This window comes from Mus caroli, unplaced genomic scaffold, assembly GCF_978045245.1.
Source record: "Mus caroli unplaced genomic scaffold, Mus_caroli_1 scaffold_15, whole genome shotgun sequence".
In the NCBI taxonomy this organism is placed as follows: Eukaryota; Metazoa; Chordata; class Mammalia; order Rodentia; family Muridae; genus Mus; species Mus caroli.
In genome coordinates this window covers 5,865,101-5,885,100 of record NW_028227270.1, presented here as the reverse complement: position 1 = coordinate 5,885,100, position 20,000 = coordinate 5,865,101, and the positions used below count along the sequence as shown (strand labels likewise).

At 35.3% G+C, this 20,000-nt stretch overlaps 1 long non-coding RNA gene across 1 annotated transcript in view; it reads right to left on the bottom strand.

Annotated features, from left to right (window-relative positions):
* The window catches only part of LOC147000851 (uncharacterized), a 33,141-nt gene extending 15,221 nt beyond the window's left edge, over positions 1-17,920 (bottom strand). Inside the window, exon 1 of the long non-coding RNA XR_015045359.1 lies at positions 17,812-17,920. This is a non-coding gene — a long non-coding RNA (uncharacterized LOC147000851). The remainder of the gene's footprint in view (positions 1-17,811) is intronic.
* Between the last annotated feature and the right edge of the window lie 2,080 nt (positions 17,921-20,000).

Here is a 20,000-nt window from a genome sequence, read left to right as displayed (position 1 = left end):
CAGATATCTGAGAAAGTCCATATCACTGACTAATCTCATAACAGTAGAGCGATTTCAAACTAACTATTTGCTTGTTCTATTCCTTGGTTTTCCTAGTTTTAACATGAAGGAAGTAGTAATAACACATTTTCATGTTGCTCATGTTACTTTCCAGAATTTGATTAATTGAGTCTCTTCACAATAATGACACTGAAGCTGAGCATGGCGGTACATATCTTTAATCCTGTTAGGCAGAAGGCAGATCCAGATGAATCTCTAAGAGTTAGATATTAGTGCCTGGTCTACACAGTAAGTTCCAGAACAGGCTGGGCTACATAATAAGTCTTTATGTCTGAAAAACAAGCAAATGTTGTGCATAAACTTTCATATCAGACATGAGAACATATATTAGCTCTATCACCTTATGTGAATTTATTGTCATTATTATTAGCAGTAAGGTGGCTAGAATAGTATGAAATGCAATATTTCACATAATGGAAGGAAATAAATGATCAGATTTTAAGGGCTAAAACTGGGTCCTTACACGAACACACACACACACACCACATTGATGAATTTGAGAATGATTAAAAAAAAAACCCACACATAAAAAGTATTGATTTTTTTTAACTATGAATGGGAAGTACTTTATATACCTCAGGGCATATTTCACTAAGTCATTAGTAGAAAATAGTATACTAAAGGTTTTCTTTTATATATGGGCAGCATGGTAACAAACAATTCTTTTTTGTTCTTGATTATGCTAATCCAATCATTCTCAACAAATGAGTATATTTTGTAAAACCAAAACAAACAAAATGCAAAACAAAAACAGAAGAGTGCAAGAACTTCTTCCATTGATCTTCAAATTCTGGGCAAGATGCTTATGTCGGTTTCTCTTTCTAGCCAACATTCCCTTCATGCTAAATCTCTCAGAGACTAAGATGAGTCCTTGCATATGGGTAAGATTTAGGATGGAGCAAGGAATGATGGTGGTTTAACAAAGTCACAGGAACTGATTCTTCTCTAAGGTCCATGGTTTCCCTAAAGAGGGAAGATTGTAAAAGCCAGAATACTAGGTAATCCTCTGTGGAACAGTCTTTCTTGCAAAATTCTCTATAATAAGAGCCAGAGCAAAGACAATATCAATGGATGGAGTAAGGTTGGTGGAGTTTTATGGAGTCCCCTATAGACAAAATCTATATGGAATTATTGGGAGACAGAGATGGATAAATACCTTCTTCTGGTTATCTTTGGAATGAATATATATATATACACACACACACACACACACACATATACATACATACACATATATACATACACACATATATACATATGTATATGTACATATGTATATATACATATATCTCTTTGATTAATTATAAAATTAATAATTATAATTATAAGTAATAATTAATAATGTCTTATATATTATATGCTGATTATAGTTTTCCCTTCCTCTACTCTTCCCAGTTCATTCCTACCTCCCATAAACTTCTGTTCCACTCCATCTCTTTCTCTCAATCCTGAGGTGATTGTAAGAGCCAGAGGGGATGGAGAACACCAGGAGAATAAGGCTCTTTGAATCAACTAAACAAGGCACATATGTGCTCACAGAGACAGAAGCAGAAGCAGCAAGGGCAGAGGCTACATTGGTCTGCAGCAGGTTGTTATTATATATTTATTCTTGTATACAGATAGGTACACACACATGTATATAACAGTAACAATAACAAACCTATCTCAACCTGAGAGTTGTGAGTGGACATTGGTGGTGTTGGGAGGGGCTGGATGGATTCATTAGAGGGAATTGTTAAACATACAATTAAAAAGCAAAAATTAAATCTGGTGGTATGGAACCTATCTTTCTCTGTATAGAAGACCAAGAGAAATGAAAAAAAATTCAAGCAGGTTTTGTTAGTACTGTAAAGATCCAGTGATATGTATGTTACACACACACACATACACACAAAAAAGAACCTTTTTTTTTTTCATTTCTAAATACTGATTAAGTGATATCAGGCTCAAAATGTCATAATGTTTTACTAAAAAAACACATGGTATTCTATTAATGATTAAATTATATTTATGGTTGTTTGGTCAGTGGGAGCTTGACTTGTAGATAAAGAAGTGAATTTATTCCCAACCCTCTGTAATAGGCAAGTACTAAGAAACCAGAATCGTAACACCTGGCATTCACCTCACTTTGGGGTTGACAGATGACTGTGCCACCTGCCTAGAATTTTAAGAAGCAAAGGAAAGTCTCCAGGAAAATGTGGGCTAATCTGTAAACAGTCCTTTGTTACACAGAAAATGTAGAGCAAAGTTGAATGCTAATGATGGGAAAGGAAAAGAACAAAAATGAAAGCTCATGCTAAGGATGAAAGTGTGCAACGAGAGAAAGGGGCATGATGTGTGTGTATGGAAGTTCACGTCTGTGAAACATGGGGAAATACACAAAGCTAAGAAATGCCACACTTTTCTATGTGCTATCTCACGAGAATCCTGGATTTCTCTCGAAGAACTATAGGCAAGTAGTGACTACTGGGAGAAGGAGAATTAGCCTCTCCCAGATATAAACTCCCTGGTAAATAATGTGGGTGACACATATGTCATAGAACTCCAGTCTTGCAAAAGACACACAGGAGCAGGGTAATGACTTCCTCTTATCCTCTTGCAGTGTTCTGGTCAAATTGAAGAACTTGGTTCATTTAAGTATTGCCATTTTTTTTCTCTACTGGTCAAAATTATAGGGAGACTCAGGTGCTGTCAGCCTGAGATGAATCTCTGGAAGATCAAGTATAGTAACACATAGTCTCTTTTCTCTTCATATCCTCACTGCCTACACCATTAACAAGCACTAACAAACTAGTTCTTAGAAAAAATAAAGGTCTGTCTTATGTGAATATTCATGACTTGCTCATGCAAGACAATCATTTTCCTGCTAATAATTTCAACTCAAGTCTGTTGACCCCCTAAAACAAAACAGCAGCAGCAACCCCACCCCCACCCCAACTCTGCCACTGTCTCTTTTAGCCTATTCGATATTATGTTTAGTAGGACATAACTATTTTCCAAGCTCACCTTTCTTGTCTTTTCATTTATATGTTATTAAATTCATCCAAATTTGGCTTCCAGTCATCCTGAGAATTTTCTTGAAGTTACTTATTTATGGTCACATCAATTATTATGTCAACATGTCTTTGGCTGTCCTGTAAACTGGCCTCTTAATTCATTCAGAAATATAAGAACAATTGGAGATGGAGAACACTAGGAGAACAGGACCCTCTAAATCAACTGAACCAGGCTCATATGAACTCACAGAGACTGAAGCAGCAAGAACAGGGCTTTCACAGGTCTGCACCAGAATATGTGTGTGTATATTATATATATATATATATATATATATATATATATATATATATATATATATATATATGCATGCACTTATACATTTTGCTTTCCTGAGTGTGTGAATGAATGGGTCTCTGATTCTTTTCCTTCTGTTGTTTTGCCTTCCCCTTTTATGTGATGATTTTTGTCTTATTTTATGATTTTATTTTGTTATGTTTTGTTGCAATCTCCTCAAAGCCCATTCTTTTCTAATGTGGGAAAGAAGGGAATTGATCTGAATAGGCAGAGATGCAGGGAGGAATTGGGAGGAATAGAGGGAAGGAAACCTGTAATCTAGATGTATAGTATGAGAAAAGAATCTATTTTCAGATGGAGAATGTCTTTCTCTTTACACTGCAATGGCATAGTCCCTACTTTTCCACGTATTTTTCTGCTATGTATTTCCTCTCAGTCTTTTACCATTTTGGAATTTTCTATCTTGTTCTTAAATATTGGTGTTGCTCAAAACCTAGTCTGATTTTCACACTTCTCTAAAATAATTCTTGCTTTTTGGAATATCTCCTATAGTATTGTTGTATCTACTATAATAGGTGCGGCACGGATTCTGCAATGGCTTTTTTTCCTGTCCAAGTGCCTTTCTTAATCCCAGGTCTCAGTTCAACTACCTATCTGAATCTTCACCTGGATGCCATAATGCACATAAATCATACATGCTAGCTTCCAACCAGTAACTTTTTTTCTACCCACCTTATTCATCTTTCTGTGTTTCTTAATAATTTATAGGAACATAATGATACCAATTTGCATATTTAAAGATATAGTTTATTTTGACAACATAATCCTTTTAATCAATTGATTATTTGTTTAATGGAAGGAAGTAGTTTTGTATTTTATAGGCTTTACCATGGTATTTTGACATTAGAAAAAAATTCATACAACTGCCAGATATCTATAATCTTGCCAATTTGTTCACTGAGAGAATTTTAAAAAGCTATTTTTTAACTATTTTAAAAGTAACTTTTGTTTTTGTTTACCAGATGCAATTGTCATCTCAAACTCTTAGGTTAGTGCTGAGTATGCTCACACTTTCTAGTTCTTTCTGAACTCTGACTAGCTGGTTCTACTCAGTTGTTCTGGCTCAAAACTCCTCTACATGCTGACTGATTCAATCTGGCTTCTCTTGGCTTCTGGCTGAATTGCTCTGCTTGGCCGCCTCAAACTAACTCTGGCAATATCTTGTAATCTTTTGGCTCCTTCTTTTTGCTGTATTGTTCTGTCTTCAAGTATAGCCTGTCTCTGTAAAACTACCCTGATAAAACTGCTTCTCTGTCTCTGTCTCTGTCTCTGTCTCTGTCTCTGTCTCTGTCTCTCTCTCTCTCCCTCTCTCTCTCTCTCCTTCTTATATTCTGGCTTCAACTGCCTCTGCTGACCTGCACTGAACTGAACTGAACTCTACTCACTGGATTTCTCTCCAAGTAGATGTCACTTTCAAACATGGCTGCCTTCTTCTCTAAACTAGTTTTACCTACACTGTTTGGGGTTAAAGGTATGTATTAATGGCATGTGTATATTCCAGCAAGATCACACAGACCTAGGTCTTTTGATGTGATCCTTAAGCAGAGTGGTGATGGTGCTGGGTTAAAATTCTTCTACAGCCTATATTGAATATATAGTCCATTATTATTTATCTTGTCTATCATCCAGTTCAATTGGTGACTAACATTTATTCCTTCAGCCTGAGATGTTGTACACTTTGATAAACATCTTCCCTATCTCCATACCTTTCTAGTCTCCTGTTTTTGGTAATCACCCATGTATAAGCTGCTCTTCCTGTGTTATTGAGTTTTTAGAATCTTCATTGCAGTACTTGTTTTGCTGTGCTTGACTTATTTAGAATAATATGCTCTACTTACATCCATGATATCATGAAGCACAGAATTTTTTTTTTTTTTGCAGGATATCATACTATTTCATTTATATATATATATACACCAGATTATATGCATGGATTCATGGATATTTAGGTCACTTTTTAAAATCTTGTTTGGATTAATACTGTGATGAATATGAGGTGAAGATATCTGGTTAGTATAATAATTTCAGTTCTTTATGCTATGAACTCACAGGCAGGATTTTTTTTTTTTTGTGCTAACTCGTTGCAGTGAAAGATTTCTAAAACACTCACTGAAGAAAGTTTTAAATTCTGTCAGGCAAATTAGATACGCACACACATAGTAATATGACACTCTTCTCTAGTACAGCAAACCTCAACTCAAAATAGATAACCTACTTAACTACAAGATCAGAAACCATGGAACTACTTGAAAAATATTTAGGGAAAATGCAGCATACCATGGGTGTAGAGAATGACTTCTTATTGGGACTTCTTACTGTCCAGGAAGAAGCAAAAAAGCAATGACATAAAGGTGCTGTTGCATCAAAAGAAGCATAGGCAGAGGCAGAGGCAGAGGCAGAGGCAGAGGCAGAGGCAGAGGCAGAGGCAGAGGCAGAGGCAGAGGCAGAGGCAGAGGCAGAGGCAGAGGCAGAGGCAGAGGCAGAGGCAGAGGCAGAGGCAGAGGCAGAGGAAGAGCCAGAGGCAGAAGAAGAGCCAGAGGCAGAAGAAGAGCCAGAGGCAGAGGCAGAGCCAGAGGAGGTGAGATCTCTGTGAGTTTGTGATTAGCCTTTTCTAACTCTAGTAACCTAGAGTTCTAGGTTACTAAGGGCTACATGGTGAGACCCTGCCTCAAAACAAATAAGTAAAGTCCTAGGAAAGAAAACAATAGACAAATGATAAGGGAAGGTATTTCTAAAAAGAAGATATATTAATGGCAAACAGAATTGTAAAAGAGCAAAGCTTAACCTGTCTAATTACCACAGAAATTCATATTTAAGCCACATATGATATGACCTTATACTTCTTGTAACTGTTATCTTAAGAAAGAATGAAAAGCATTGGTATCAGTATTGTGCAGTAAGGGGAGCTATGTTCTCTCTGAGTGGGAGCACATGCAGCAACACAGTATAGTGCTTTTTTTTCAAACTACTTCAAGCAGAACTACATGAAGGAGCATACCGAAAGATAAATGTGTAAAGGGAAACAAATTATAGCAACAATGGCCACATCCTAATATGCAGCTTCTTACCTGTTGATATTGTCTAATGTTGCAGATAGAAAGAAATTTCATTTTGTTTACTACATTCTTACATTATTTATTTTACCTTTAAATAAAAGCATTCTGAAGCTATCAATAATAATGGTATTGTTATAATGAAATAAACTTTGGATATTTTCATTTAGGGTAATACATTTACAATAAAATCATGAATTAGAACATGACTGTATCTGAAAACTATATAAGACATTGTATCATACCATTTCATAAAAAATAATTATAGTAACCGTAAGGAAATGAAAGGCCATTTTTTGATACCACATTTTAGATTTCCTTGGTAGGATTATATTAATAAAATAATCTCTTCCATAAAGATTAGAGGAGATTCTCCATCAATTTGATTATGTAAACCTGCCTGTGGATTGTCTTTTGGGAAGAGGAGTACTTAAGAATTTGATATATCCTTTCAAATGATTGACATCAGCCAGAGGTGTGAGGTCAGTCCTCAGCCTTCACCATCACACCTGAAGTGAAGGAGAAATGGATACATGGTGGGAATAGGCCTGATTTGCCCATTTTGGGCTTAATAAGACACTTTTACAGAGATGCTTAGGGCTCTTTAGAGCTGAAGCAGTCCTAATTGATGCTCACCACCTAACATCTCTGAGCTGAAGAATGAAAGCAAGAGAATCTACTCAAGAGGAGAAAGGTGAATTCAGAAACAAAATGCCTGAGACACATAACACATAGGATACTTCATAAAATATTCCAAAACTGAAAAGGCTGATTTTCACGCATATGCTCATACTCCTGTTATTCTTGTTGAATAATTAACTGAAATAAAGGGGCCATCATTCTTTTTATGCTTGATGCAGATGTTAAAGGCATGTCACATTTTAATTTCATACTTGATGCTTCAGCTTCTGCTGTGTTTTTGGTTAGTGCTGGCCTATTAAGCTGCTAATTTATCTACTGTCGTGAAGGCCTCTGGAAATGCTGTTCCATAAATAATAGAGCAGTGATCCGTAACCACCTCCCATGTAACAGCACTGAGCCTACTGCAGCTAATAGGACCGAGAAGCCGTTGCTAGGTGCCAAAATGCTGCTTGCTTATTTAGGAAGTGATACAGCTCTGTCTCCCTGCTAAGATGACAAAACTGTAATTAGAGATTAATCAAGAGCTACATTACTGCCACAGTTTCCTGCAGCCTGACTTTCGTTGCCCACCAGCAGTTAAGTGCATCTGCCTATGTTTACCAGTTCTCTGGAGATTTAGAAATTTATTGTCATATTTACAGGAACAGCTGCCATGCAAGTTGTCAAATCATAAAGAAAGAACTCAAAAGAATGCGTGTAATTAATGACTTTGTCTTTAGTCTATTAATTTCTTAAAGGACACCTCATTGAGAAGGGTTAAGTAAAATATTGCATAACCTGCTTTTTTATTTTTCATCTTTGGTTTTGTTACTTTCCATTAAAATAGTTCATCAGCTGTACAGTGATTTACACAGGATGAGGATCTATCCCAATACTATCAGGACAGCAAACATGGGATAATGGTGGAAACAGCCCGAATCATGTGTTTCATTCTGTATTGGGATGATGCTGGATAGTAGCACCCTATAGAGCCCTATGCTACCATAAATCTTTTAGGAAATAAAATTCAATGTACAGAATATTCCTATCTGAGGTTATTTTTCCATTCCTTTAGATGTTCGTTCTGTTTGCTTCGCTGTGATTTCTTCCTCCTACTATATTATTTATGTATGCCACTTTTTTCAAATACATTAGTTTAAAAACATTATCACAGATATTTAAGTTGGTTTAACCTTATACACTTAGAGAATGGTTTCTTTGATTTTGTTGATACCAATAGCAAAGATAGTATCAAAACTAACAGTATAACGATATCATTAATCTTGAGTATAAGCAATGCATCATGGCTAAAATAATGCTACATTCTTTCATATAGCTAATGTGTAATTCCTTAAAACCTGAAGTGAATGTAACTATGCAGTTATTTTTTCTATCTTAGCTGTTGTATAAAATAGTTACAAATGAAATTATTGAAAGTATATATTATAATTTCACAGAGTACTTTAAGGTCATGTATACATCAAACACATAGACGTGTTTAAATGTTTATATAAATTGACATTTAAAAATAAGCACGATGCTATTTGGTTTCATAGAGTAATCGCTCTTCTTTTTTAATATCAATTTGTTAATACAACATAACTGTCATTAGAACTTGTGAAATCTTTAAACACTTTGTTATTAAAACTTATTTCAGCGTGAAAGATTTTCCATTCATATTTGAAATAATAGTAATCCATAATAGTACTCAAATGATACGTTCAAATGGAATGGGTGAGTAAGTATTAGAGCCACACGTAGAAAATAAGGACATTTTGCTGAGTGTGCATGTCAGGATACTTCACACAGCCTTTCTAAAAATTAAGCAAAATATCTACTGTTATTGCTGTTACTTTCATTGTTCTGAAATTATATTTACAATATATTATGCATACATATACTCATGAACTCTGATCAAGGAATAAAGAATCATGATAAAAATAAGTCTGCACACAGACACATTTGTGTAAAAGCTTGTCAAAATTTATTTTTATTTATATTTTTATTGATTGATTTTGTTTTATATTTTTCTTTCATAGTAATGTAGCAAATTCCTATTTCCAAGAACAGGAGAAATGTTCATTATTTAGCAAGCAATGTTGAAAGAGACAAAAATGATGTTTAGAAGTTCATGAGGCATTTCTTACTGGAACATCTCTGTGAGGAATGGCAAGGACTTTGTGTCTCCATCTCACTCAGCATTTTGCATACAGCTTGGAAGACTCTCTCTTTGCTGTAGACAATGTCTGAAGAGATACTAGTTCTTAATTTTGACACTAAAAATCCTGAAACCAGTATTTTGATAAATATATGTTCAACATTTATATGCTACAGCTATATGCTATGTCACGTAAAAACATGGAATTATAATGTTAGACATTCATTTTTAATCATGTAGTCTGTGGACTAATGCAACATTTTATCACAGGAAACTGTAAAATTAAAAGTAAACCATGAGCTAGGGGGCTGTAGAAGTAAACCATATCAATCTATGTTAAACTAAGTAGTAAGAGATAGTATCTCTTTGTAATCTGGTAATTCCCGCGTAAATATAGTTGGAAATCAGTACTCGTCACAGTCTGCAAGGAAGCGCCACATACTACCCCTGTTTATTGTAAGCAGGCCAATGATTAATATCAAAAATTAATATGACATAATAGGTCTTTATGGATAAAAAATGGACAGCAATAGATTAAAAATGGCTTTATTTGCTAATAAAAGCCACATTTCTTTCCACTATTATATATTTTAATTTCCAGATTATTTTTAAAGATCTCAGTAATGGAGCTGGAGAGATGTCTTGCTAGTAAAGAAAACTTGCTGCTTTTATGGTGAATGAGAGTCTGGGTCCCTGTACACACACTGGAGACTCTAGCTCCAAGAACTTCTGATGCTTTCTGCCATCCACAGGCACCTTGACAGGCATGTGTGAGCACGTGTGCATACACACACACACTCAAAACCAACAACAAAAGAAGGTTAAAAGAAGGCTAGGAATAACAATTTGTAATTTTTCTTTGGATAAACAAAACAAACCTTGTACAAAATAGGAAATCTTTTATTGAATTAAAGAATCCAGTGGCATGTTGAATTCAACTGAGGATAAATATTCCATAGAATTTTCATGTAACTCATTAGATCATTTATTGGTACAATGATCTAAGTAAAATTTATGGATTATTTTTCAGTAGTTTTGGGAAAGAGTAAACTTCTTAGAACATAGCCAATTACATTTATAATACTCTTGTGTTACATTTTTATTTTATGGTGTCAGACAAATTATTGTCTGTGTTAGTTTCTACATCTGAATAAAGGAAGAAATAAATTTTATATTTGAGGATAATTTGAGATTTTTTTATTATTATTTCAAAAGCTTAAAATCCAAAGTGTGTAATGTAGTTTCAAATATACACTTTAAGGACACAAATAGGCAAATGCTAAAATAAAAACACAATTTGCCTTTTTTGCAGGATTGAGACCTTGTGATCATCCTATCCTTCATATTACTGTGTTAGAGCTGTCTTCTCAGGTCATGTATAGGCAGTCATGTTGGAGAGACATATGGACAGAGCTTCCAACTTTCCTAGGAGACACAGCCTCACATCAAATTGCCTGTTCCTCTTGCTTGGGAAAAATGTGTAGTTATATTATAATTGCAGGAAAATAAAATAGAAGTTCACTTTAAAGACCCCAAACTATATACAGATTAGAACAAAGTAAAAGAAAAGAAAAGAAAAGAAAAGAAAAGAAAAGAAAAGAAAACAAAACAAAACAAAACAAAACAAAACAAAACAAAACAAAACAAAACAAAACAAAACAAAACAAAACCCACCTTCTTCTTTATCAAATACCTTGGGATTTCTCACCTTCCTATAAAGTCACTTATTATTAATTAAGTTATTTATTGGCGTTACATCCTTACTAAAGCTTCCTCTCCTTCTTCTCCTTCCAGTTCCTCCCTCACCTCTTCCCTCTCCTTCCCTCCCACCCCCTCCTCCCTTTCTCCTCAGAAAAAAAGAGGCCTCCCATGGCTATCACCCAGCTTTGGCATATCAAGTTGCAGTAGGACCAGGCATATCCTTTCCTATTGTGGCTAGAAGAGTGAGACCAAATACAGGCACCAGGGTCAGACAGCACTTGCTGCTGCTGTTAGGAGACTCACATAAACACCTAGCTGCATAACTGTTACATATGAATGATTTTTGATCGGTGCAGTTCAGTCTCTATGAATCTCTATGGGCCCAGGTTAGTTGATTCTGTAGGTTTTCTTGTGGTGTCCTTCAATTTTTCCCTCCCCTCTTCCACAGGGTCTCCAAACTCTGCCTATTGTTTGGCTGTGGCTTAAAGCCATTTTTTTTTTATTTTTAAATGTCAACCATTTTTTTTTCTAAGATACCTTCCTCTGTGGCATTTCATAACACCTTTTTAGATATTAGCCTAACATCACTGGTAGCTATGGTTACCTTGATGTCTATGTAAATTTTGAGAGTTTAGCTGTATGCAATGTCCATGGCAGTGTATATCTGAGGCCAGTTCTACAGAGCTATAAGCCCAAAGCTTATCGATTTTCTTAGTAATAATAGATAATTATTTTCAAAAGTGTTTCACTTTGTAAATGCTATATGAGCCAAATAATATTGATGGCATTAATATACATATTGTATATTTTGTATATAACACACACATGTGTGTGTTCTCAGTTACTTATTTTTCTCCAAGAAAATATTTCCTTACCTATTTCTAAACAATTGTTTTAGTAGCTCATTGTATAGATCATCCTTTTGTTTGCTTGTTTGTTTGTTTTTAAAGTTAGAATATTCAACTTGGCTACAAAGGTTAAGGAAACAAACCCTCTTTTCTAATCTACAGGGCACAAAACGCCCAAGAAAGCAGATGTTTTTAACTTTGGGGATGAGAACTGTTAGCTTCTCAAAATTGCAGTGTCTATGCCCCAACACAAAATTGTCAACATATCTAAAACGTCACGAGTTTCCTCTCTCGTTTTCTGGTATTGTGTTTGAGTATGAACTTTATAAGTGACAATATCATGCAGTAATGTCAATTGATTGGAGTTAATGTCAAAGCATGAGCTCTAAAATCTGCTACTTTCCATTTGAAAGTGCTGAAGAAAACCTTACTTCCCCAAACTTCACAATACCTGAATTATACAAGTAGCCTTTCAAAGTCAACGTTGGGCACGTATTTTCAGTCATTTAAAGAATTCCAATACTTTAATTTTAATTTGGCTAATTCTGTTATTCACATAACTCAGGTCTCCAAATATAAACCATTCACTAACATGCTCTCAAATTCAGGAATAGTCTTTAGAATAAGAATGAAAACAATTCAAAATACAACCACAATAACACTTAATATTAGGATTGCTGTCTGTCTTTTATTAGTGTGTTAAACTGCACTATCTTTGTGAAATTCAACCTAAGTTTGTCTTACAGATTTGAATATGAGTTATCAGTACTGTTTTGTGAATGAATAGAGATGAATCTAGAAACAATACATTGATTCCATCTCATGGGTGCTTTTTAAGGCAATTCATTTCTGCATGCCTAGTTCTCTGTTTCTTTCAAGTTCTTTCCTGCCCCACCATGGATACTCTAGAATTTCACTTTGTACAACTGAAATCCCAATGAGAAGTGACTTGCCCCTGATCCTTTGTATATATTTCTGAAGAGGTTTCAATTCTTTATATTCGAACCATGACACTGAGCTGCATCCTTTACTTTTGATCACAAGAGGAAAAGTGGTCTCTATGGCAACAGAAAAGTAGAAGTGTGGTCCCTGACAGGGCTTTCCTGTGACAGAAATGACAGCCATCTTTGTTAAGTAGTGCTGTGTTAAGATGCTATCTTTTGTGTCAAATTTACTGTGATATCCAAAATTGGGGACTTACAACTCTAAAGGAAAGATAGCTCAGCAATTAAAGTGTGCATTACAACGTCTTTAGAAGAAACTTCCCGTGACCTGCTTTTCTCTTTGATGCCTGATTTATGAAGCAATGTGGAATGTTTTTTCCAAAATCATGATTAGTTAATTAGAAGATGTCAGTTTTCGTGTAGCAATAAAAATTGCAGTATGAATTATGTTTTACCTCTGATTCTGTAACAGTGGATACATGAAAATTTCAGTGTTCAAAAACTGTGGCAAGTAAAATTTAGTTAATATTGCCAGTGGCTCTGATCTTTTTGTTTTCCTCAAATGAATAACTAGATCCTTTGCTCTCTCCACCAGCCCACACTTGCATGCTTATAAAATGTACATATTTACTTTTTTGTTAAAAGATCAGTTGATGATTTTCAAAATTGCAATAAAATACCTGACGTGAACTTTCCATGTGCTGTTGGGTGACAGCACACTGGCTGCATTTATATTGTTAGCCTACTGTTAACTGTCAGCCACCTATAGCAAGCTCTTTTCACTGTGTTGAACAACCTTTCCTTCCCCAAAGCACTCCTTAGCTTTCTTTCTCAATGCCTGTCACTTGCAGGCACCAAATGCAAATAGAACCACTGTGTGTTCCCTTTTGACTGGCTTATTTTTATTAGCATGAAGTCCTCCACGGTCACAAACATTGTGCCCTTTGTCAGAATGTCCTCCCCTCTTAAAGTATAATAACATTTCTGTGTACGCATATACCAATTTGGCTGTTTACTCATTTACACAATGATGATGACCGTGGATGTTTTTACCTTTTGGCTCCTGGGAGAAGACCTACCATGAACAGAGATTTGCAAATGTTTCTTAGAGTCCCTGCTTTCATTTTGTTGTTGGACAGCAGAGAAGCTAAATTGTTTGATCTTTTGGTAATTCTATTTAATTTTTGAAGATTCATCATATGGTTTTTCATGAACATTCTCACTTTATATTCTTAACACTAATATATGAAGGTACCATCTGTCATCACTTGTTAATTTTTTGGCACCATACTTTAAATATCATCCCACTAATCAGGATGCAATTCTTGAAAATATGAATTCTAGTGTCAAAATGCCTAGACTTAAAAGGCAGATCTTATGATACCAGTTATCATACAACCTCTTTAACTTCAGTTTTCTGTGAATGAATAAAAATGGCAATAAATGCTGGGCAGTGGTGGCACATGCCTTTAATCCCAGCACTTGGGAGGCAGAGGGAGGCATATCTCTGAGTCTGAGGCAAGCCTGGTATACATAATGAGTTCTAGAACAGCCAAGGCTACACAGATAAACCCTGTCTTGAAAAAAAGCAAAAAAATGTATATATATATATATATATATATATAATGATTTTGTTCGGATATGAAAATGGAACACAGCATTTGAAATATTGAATAAAACTTCCGCTAATAGATAATAGAGATTTAATAGAGATTGGTTATATTGTCATCAAATCCTTCAACAAAATTTACAGCAAGTGTAATTATTTTATTTTTCTTAACATTTAAAAAATTTCATACATGAGCATTGCATCTACATCACTTCAGTTCCTCCCTCCCATTCAAATTCCCCCTGAATCTCACATTTCTCCTAATGGCATTATATCTTCTTTATTATTGTTGTTACATGTGTATAATTATGCCTATGTATGGACTCACACATTATATATGACCTACTGAGTCCATTAAGCATTGCCTATGTACATGTATCTAGAGTTGACCAGCTAGGATTAAAGAACCAATGAGGGAGTGCATCATTGGAGAAAACCAATTTTATCTCTCTTAGCAGTTATTGAACAACTCTAGTTATTCATCTAGGATGAGGCCATGTGAAATTTCCTTTTCCACACTGACATGCCAACTGATGTCATTATGCAAGTTTTGTTCAGACAACACATTTTTGAAATTTTGTGGATGCATTCATCTCTGTCATTCCTAAAGGACTGTAGAATCCGTCTACTCCATCTTCTGATATTTTCCTCAAGTCTTAAGTGTAGAGGTTTGCTTGCTAATAAACCACTGGGGCTGAGAACCTAAAAGTCACTTTTTCTCTACATTATCATTAGCTTGCTTGCTTGCTTTCCTTCCTTCTTTCTTTCCTTTGACCTTTCTTCCTTCCTTCCTTCCTTCCTTCCTTCCTTCCTTCCTTCCTTCCTTCCTTCCTTCCTTCCTTCCTTCCTTCCCTCTTTCTTCTTTTTCTTTTTATATTTATCTGTTTGTTATTTGTTTATTTGCATATTTATTTATTTATTTGGTTTTAGAAGACAGGTTTCTCTGTGTATCCCTGGCTGCCCTGGAACTTGTTGCGTAGACCAGGCTGGCTTTAAACTCAGAGATCAACCTGTCTCTGCCACCACTGCCCAGCATCTGCTGCGTTTCTTAGAAATAGTCTCCATCTCTTACAAAATGGACCTTTTAGTGAGGATTGAGAGCTACAGTTCTCTGTGGGTATGCAAAAAATGAAAATACAATGCAGGTCCACAGTTGAATACTGTTCAGTTGTAAAAAAAGAAATGAAGTTGCAGGTAAATAGATGGAATTTAAAAATGCTATAGTGAGTGAGGTAACCTAGAAAGACAAATACAGCATTTTCTGCTTGATTTATAGAGTCTATCTCTAAATCTTTAGATATAAGTATGTAAGCTGAAGTATCCAAAGAAGTCAGGAAACTAGAAAGGGGCCATGTGGAAGAGAGGAAAGAAGAGTTCTAGAGAAGAGGAGCACAGTCAGAGATGGGTACTCCAAAGATAGAGGATGGGCATAATTTGAGAGACTTTGCTAAGGAGCAAGGAGAGAGAGAAACAATGGGGAGAAGAGAGACGTTAAGGATGTTTTTAAGGTCAGGAAATCAATTATATTGTAGGCTTAGTGAAAAAAAACATATGAACATGTGGGCATGGGAGGCACGTTATATCACATTGGGTGATGGTCCTCTTACTAAGAGTTATGTGCACGTACATACCCAGGTCCCAGGTGTGAGAAAGCTATTCTGAAGTTGTTGGTCATAGGAATACAAAAGTCTCCTTAAACAACATGGATTGAGAAATGTAGCAAGTAGTTATTCACTTTGCATCAAGAATTATTTCAAATAATGAGTAATGATGCAGAATTAAGTTTTAAATAAATTAATGATACACACATAGATTGTCCAGTATTTTATATAGTCGAGGAAGCAAAGGCTTAATGACTAAAATTTTCAACCTCTAAACCACTCAGATACCCAAAGGTCTATATTCTACAAATAATAATATTTTCATTTTGACATACTGATTAAATTCACAATCAATCACCTTTCACTAACAAAATATAGCATGCATTCATAACATGTAGAAAACCTCAGCTAAATGTTAGGAAGGAAGAACATTCAAGATTATTCTTAAGGTGCAAAATATTTAAAATGGATTGAAGACCTGCAGAGATTATTTTCCTCATAGTAAAATCTTGAATCATAATGAAATGTCATGAAATCTACTAGTTTCTACTGAGTTTTGGCTTCTTATTCTGCTAGGAAGAATAAAATCATTGTGAGGTTGTTATGAAAATATTTTTAAATAAAGGGAATCACTGGAAATGAGAAGAACACTTGTATTCATGTAACATTAGAAGTCACCTGGGATCAAACACAAAATCCAAAAGGCAGCCATAGAGCACAGATGAACAATTTTGTTCTCCACAATTACCATGATTGTCGATAATCTGATTTGGTCTGCCAAGGATGTGTGATTGTATGTGTGCTCACATGTATGCGTGTCTAATCTTATATAACAGTTGGTGTCTTTGGTGGCTGAATTAGGTCAAAATACAAAATACAAAATAGCTAATAAGTACAAAACATTATAGAGATTTTAAATCTACAATTGTACTCTATTTTTCCAAACCCAGAGCTTTGATGAAAATTGTTTATTACATGGCTAAGTTCTTATCTAGGAGGCTTCTTCTGGGCTTTGAAGATTTTTTACCATAGTCTTAGAAATAAAAAAAAATTGAGCAAATTGCAGTGCTTTTCTGTAATTTTGTAAAACAGGGTGTTTCAAGATAAATTATACCAGTGGACTGTATCTGTCTTGTACCACAAAACACATGTAAAATACCTGTAATTTAGTCATTTCAAGGCATGCATGAAAAGGGTAATAAACACAAACACAGACATCCTAGTTTGCAGACATGCAGACTTCACAACTTAGAAAGATCCCAGGCTTACTAAATATCAAAGATGAAATCTGTACTGCACACCAAACTACATAAAATTGCCTTCAAATTTAAGGTACAATTTGTTTCAAATGGGGCAAAGTTGTAGCTGGAAGCATTGAAGTAGATAGAGATATACCTAGATTTATTTTTTTATAGTTAGGGTTCAAACCTGCACACACACACACACACACACACACACACACACACACCCCACATCTAAGCAAAATATGCCCTCCAAATAATAGTTTTATGGTTTAGGTTGTAACAAATAATGTTAACATTTATTTTAAAAATCTTTATTTCAAAGCATATTTGGCACCGGCAATTTTTGAATCCTAAATTTTCTCAATACTCTTTTCTGGAGTGTGTATACATATTTACTAAGAGTAAAATTCTGCTCACAGTGTTATGTTTTAAGGCTATCTTGTCTCAACAGAATATCAACACTATTTTATAAGCTAGAAAAATACATTTTCAATTCATCAATAGTACCTCAAACACAGGTTGAAAGCATTTGTGAGATAAGTCTAGTAGACTATTGCTCTGCTACTTAGATTCCTCTTATTTTTCCTATAACACAATGGTAATATAAGGCACTATACTCACCTGTCTTGATGATAAACCAGAAGTTTGTTAGTGGTTGACTTTTCCCCTATATTTCAGCAACAGATATAAAAGTTGGTGACCAAGCCCCAAACTGCAATATTAATACAGCTTTATATGGCCAACTAGGTCTGAATAGAACTTTGACCTGAGCAAAGGGAACTAAACTTTGATTTGTCCAAAAGAGCAGCACAACTTGTCTACTCAATTGACTTCTGTTAGGGTGATCTCTGTATAAATATGATTACAGCTGAAGTGTTTGCACTGGCTTGATCGTGGGTAGGTGACATTATCATCTGTGAGATCATGTGTGTAATGTTCTTATGAGGTCCAGATGACAACATTCACTATCTCTTCCCGACCTCAGGCTTTTACATTCTTCCCAGCCACCCTATAAAGTTATTCTCTGACCCTCGTAGGGTGCTTAGTGTAGATCTCTCATCAATGGCAGAGCCTTAACAGTGGCTTATTCCTAGCATCTTGGATGGTAATGTGTCTCTGTGTGAACCATTACCCCACTGTAATTAGAAGTCACTCTGACCTAAGTTAGGAGCAGCATAAATATATGAACATAAATATAAATACTAAGAATGCAGTTCTACAACATGATTATAAAAAGTGGTATCAATAGGTTTTCTTACAGGGTTTATGGCATCTATAGCTATGACTTTTGACCATGTTTGCAGTGCCAGGTATGAATTTTATTGCCGGGAGCCAGCCTCGCATCCAATCAAGACGGTTGTTGTTAACCCCATAAACATTCTTGTCACTGGGGTGCTGGTAGAAACATCTTGCTTGGCAGCTCAGTATCATAGTAAACAGAATATAGCACTCGAAAAGATCACTGAAACAGTCAAACTTTACAACTTCTAGCTCTGCTAATGTTTAGCATGCAAATATCCCTGCTTAGGCACACTGGTGTCTCTGTGGTCTGAAACCAAAGAGTAGGTGTGGTTTCTGCATCAGAAGGAACTAACAATCTAATTATGGCAAGGAACCAAAAGCAATGGCAGTACTGTGTCTTGTTGGGGGTGATGTGAAGACCTCTCTGGTCAATAACTCATGGGAAGATAACCCATGCATAACACTGAAATTTACCTTTAAAAATGTCTTCTAGGAGCATCACTGTTCACCATTGAGAACTTCTTCTCTGGTTTGCCTTTCAAAGAGTTAGGAACCACTGAACAAAAGAAAATTCTTTCCTGGTTCTGGAAACCTAGTCAAATACTCAGGGCGAGTGTAGTCAAGGATCTTGGAGAAGAACCACAACCAGCATTTTAATAAACTACATGATCCCGAACAACAGTCTAGACATGTTGTCCTAATATCCACAGATGAAAGTATTCCTCACCTCTCATCCAGGACAGAGTTAGAGACCATTACAGAAAAACACAGCCAATTAAAGTGCAGAGTTATGGAGCACAGTCTCAGAGAGCAGAAGTCTACAAAACCCTTCAACACCTAAGCCTCAAAATACTTTTGGGAAGAGAGGGCAGGAAGATTGTAAGAGTCAGAGGAGCTTGCTGTGAGACTGTGTCTTCTAGCAATGTCAGAAGCTACACCCATACAATCTAATCAATATGATGCCTGAACATAAGCTGAACAAAAACAATACACATTACAAAGTGGGCAGGAAAAAATCTAGGTGGCCCCAACTCTATACAAAGCACTACAGTCAACTAAGCAATGCTCAGGGTTGGTCAAATAGTCTTCTCTAGGGAAGAGTACACTAACTAGTCATATATCAACCAGTTAACCATGAAAAATTACAAGAAAATAACATTACACAGAATGAGCACTACATATATATAGTATATTATATATTATACTATAATATATAATATACTATATATAGTACATATATATATTATATATGTTTCATAGTATATGTATATATATATGTATGTGTGTTCAAATATATTATGTATATTATATATTACATATATTCTCTCTGTGTGTATGTGATATCTGTGCATTTAACAACAATTAATGGATAAAAGGCTATGGGTCTGAAAGAGAGCATTAAAAATGTATATGAGAGTTTGGAAGCTAGCAATCAGTAGGTCTTAGTTTTCTCTCATATCACCTATGTTCTATTGCTTCCTTTTACTACATCTTTTTTGGTTGGATTGCAGGATTACAGGTTCTTGAGGAGCTTAATGTATGCTCTATTTTGTTTAGCATTCATCTAC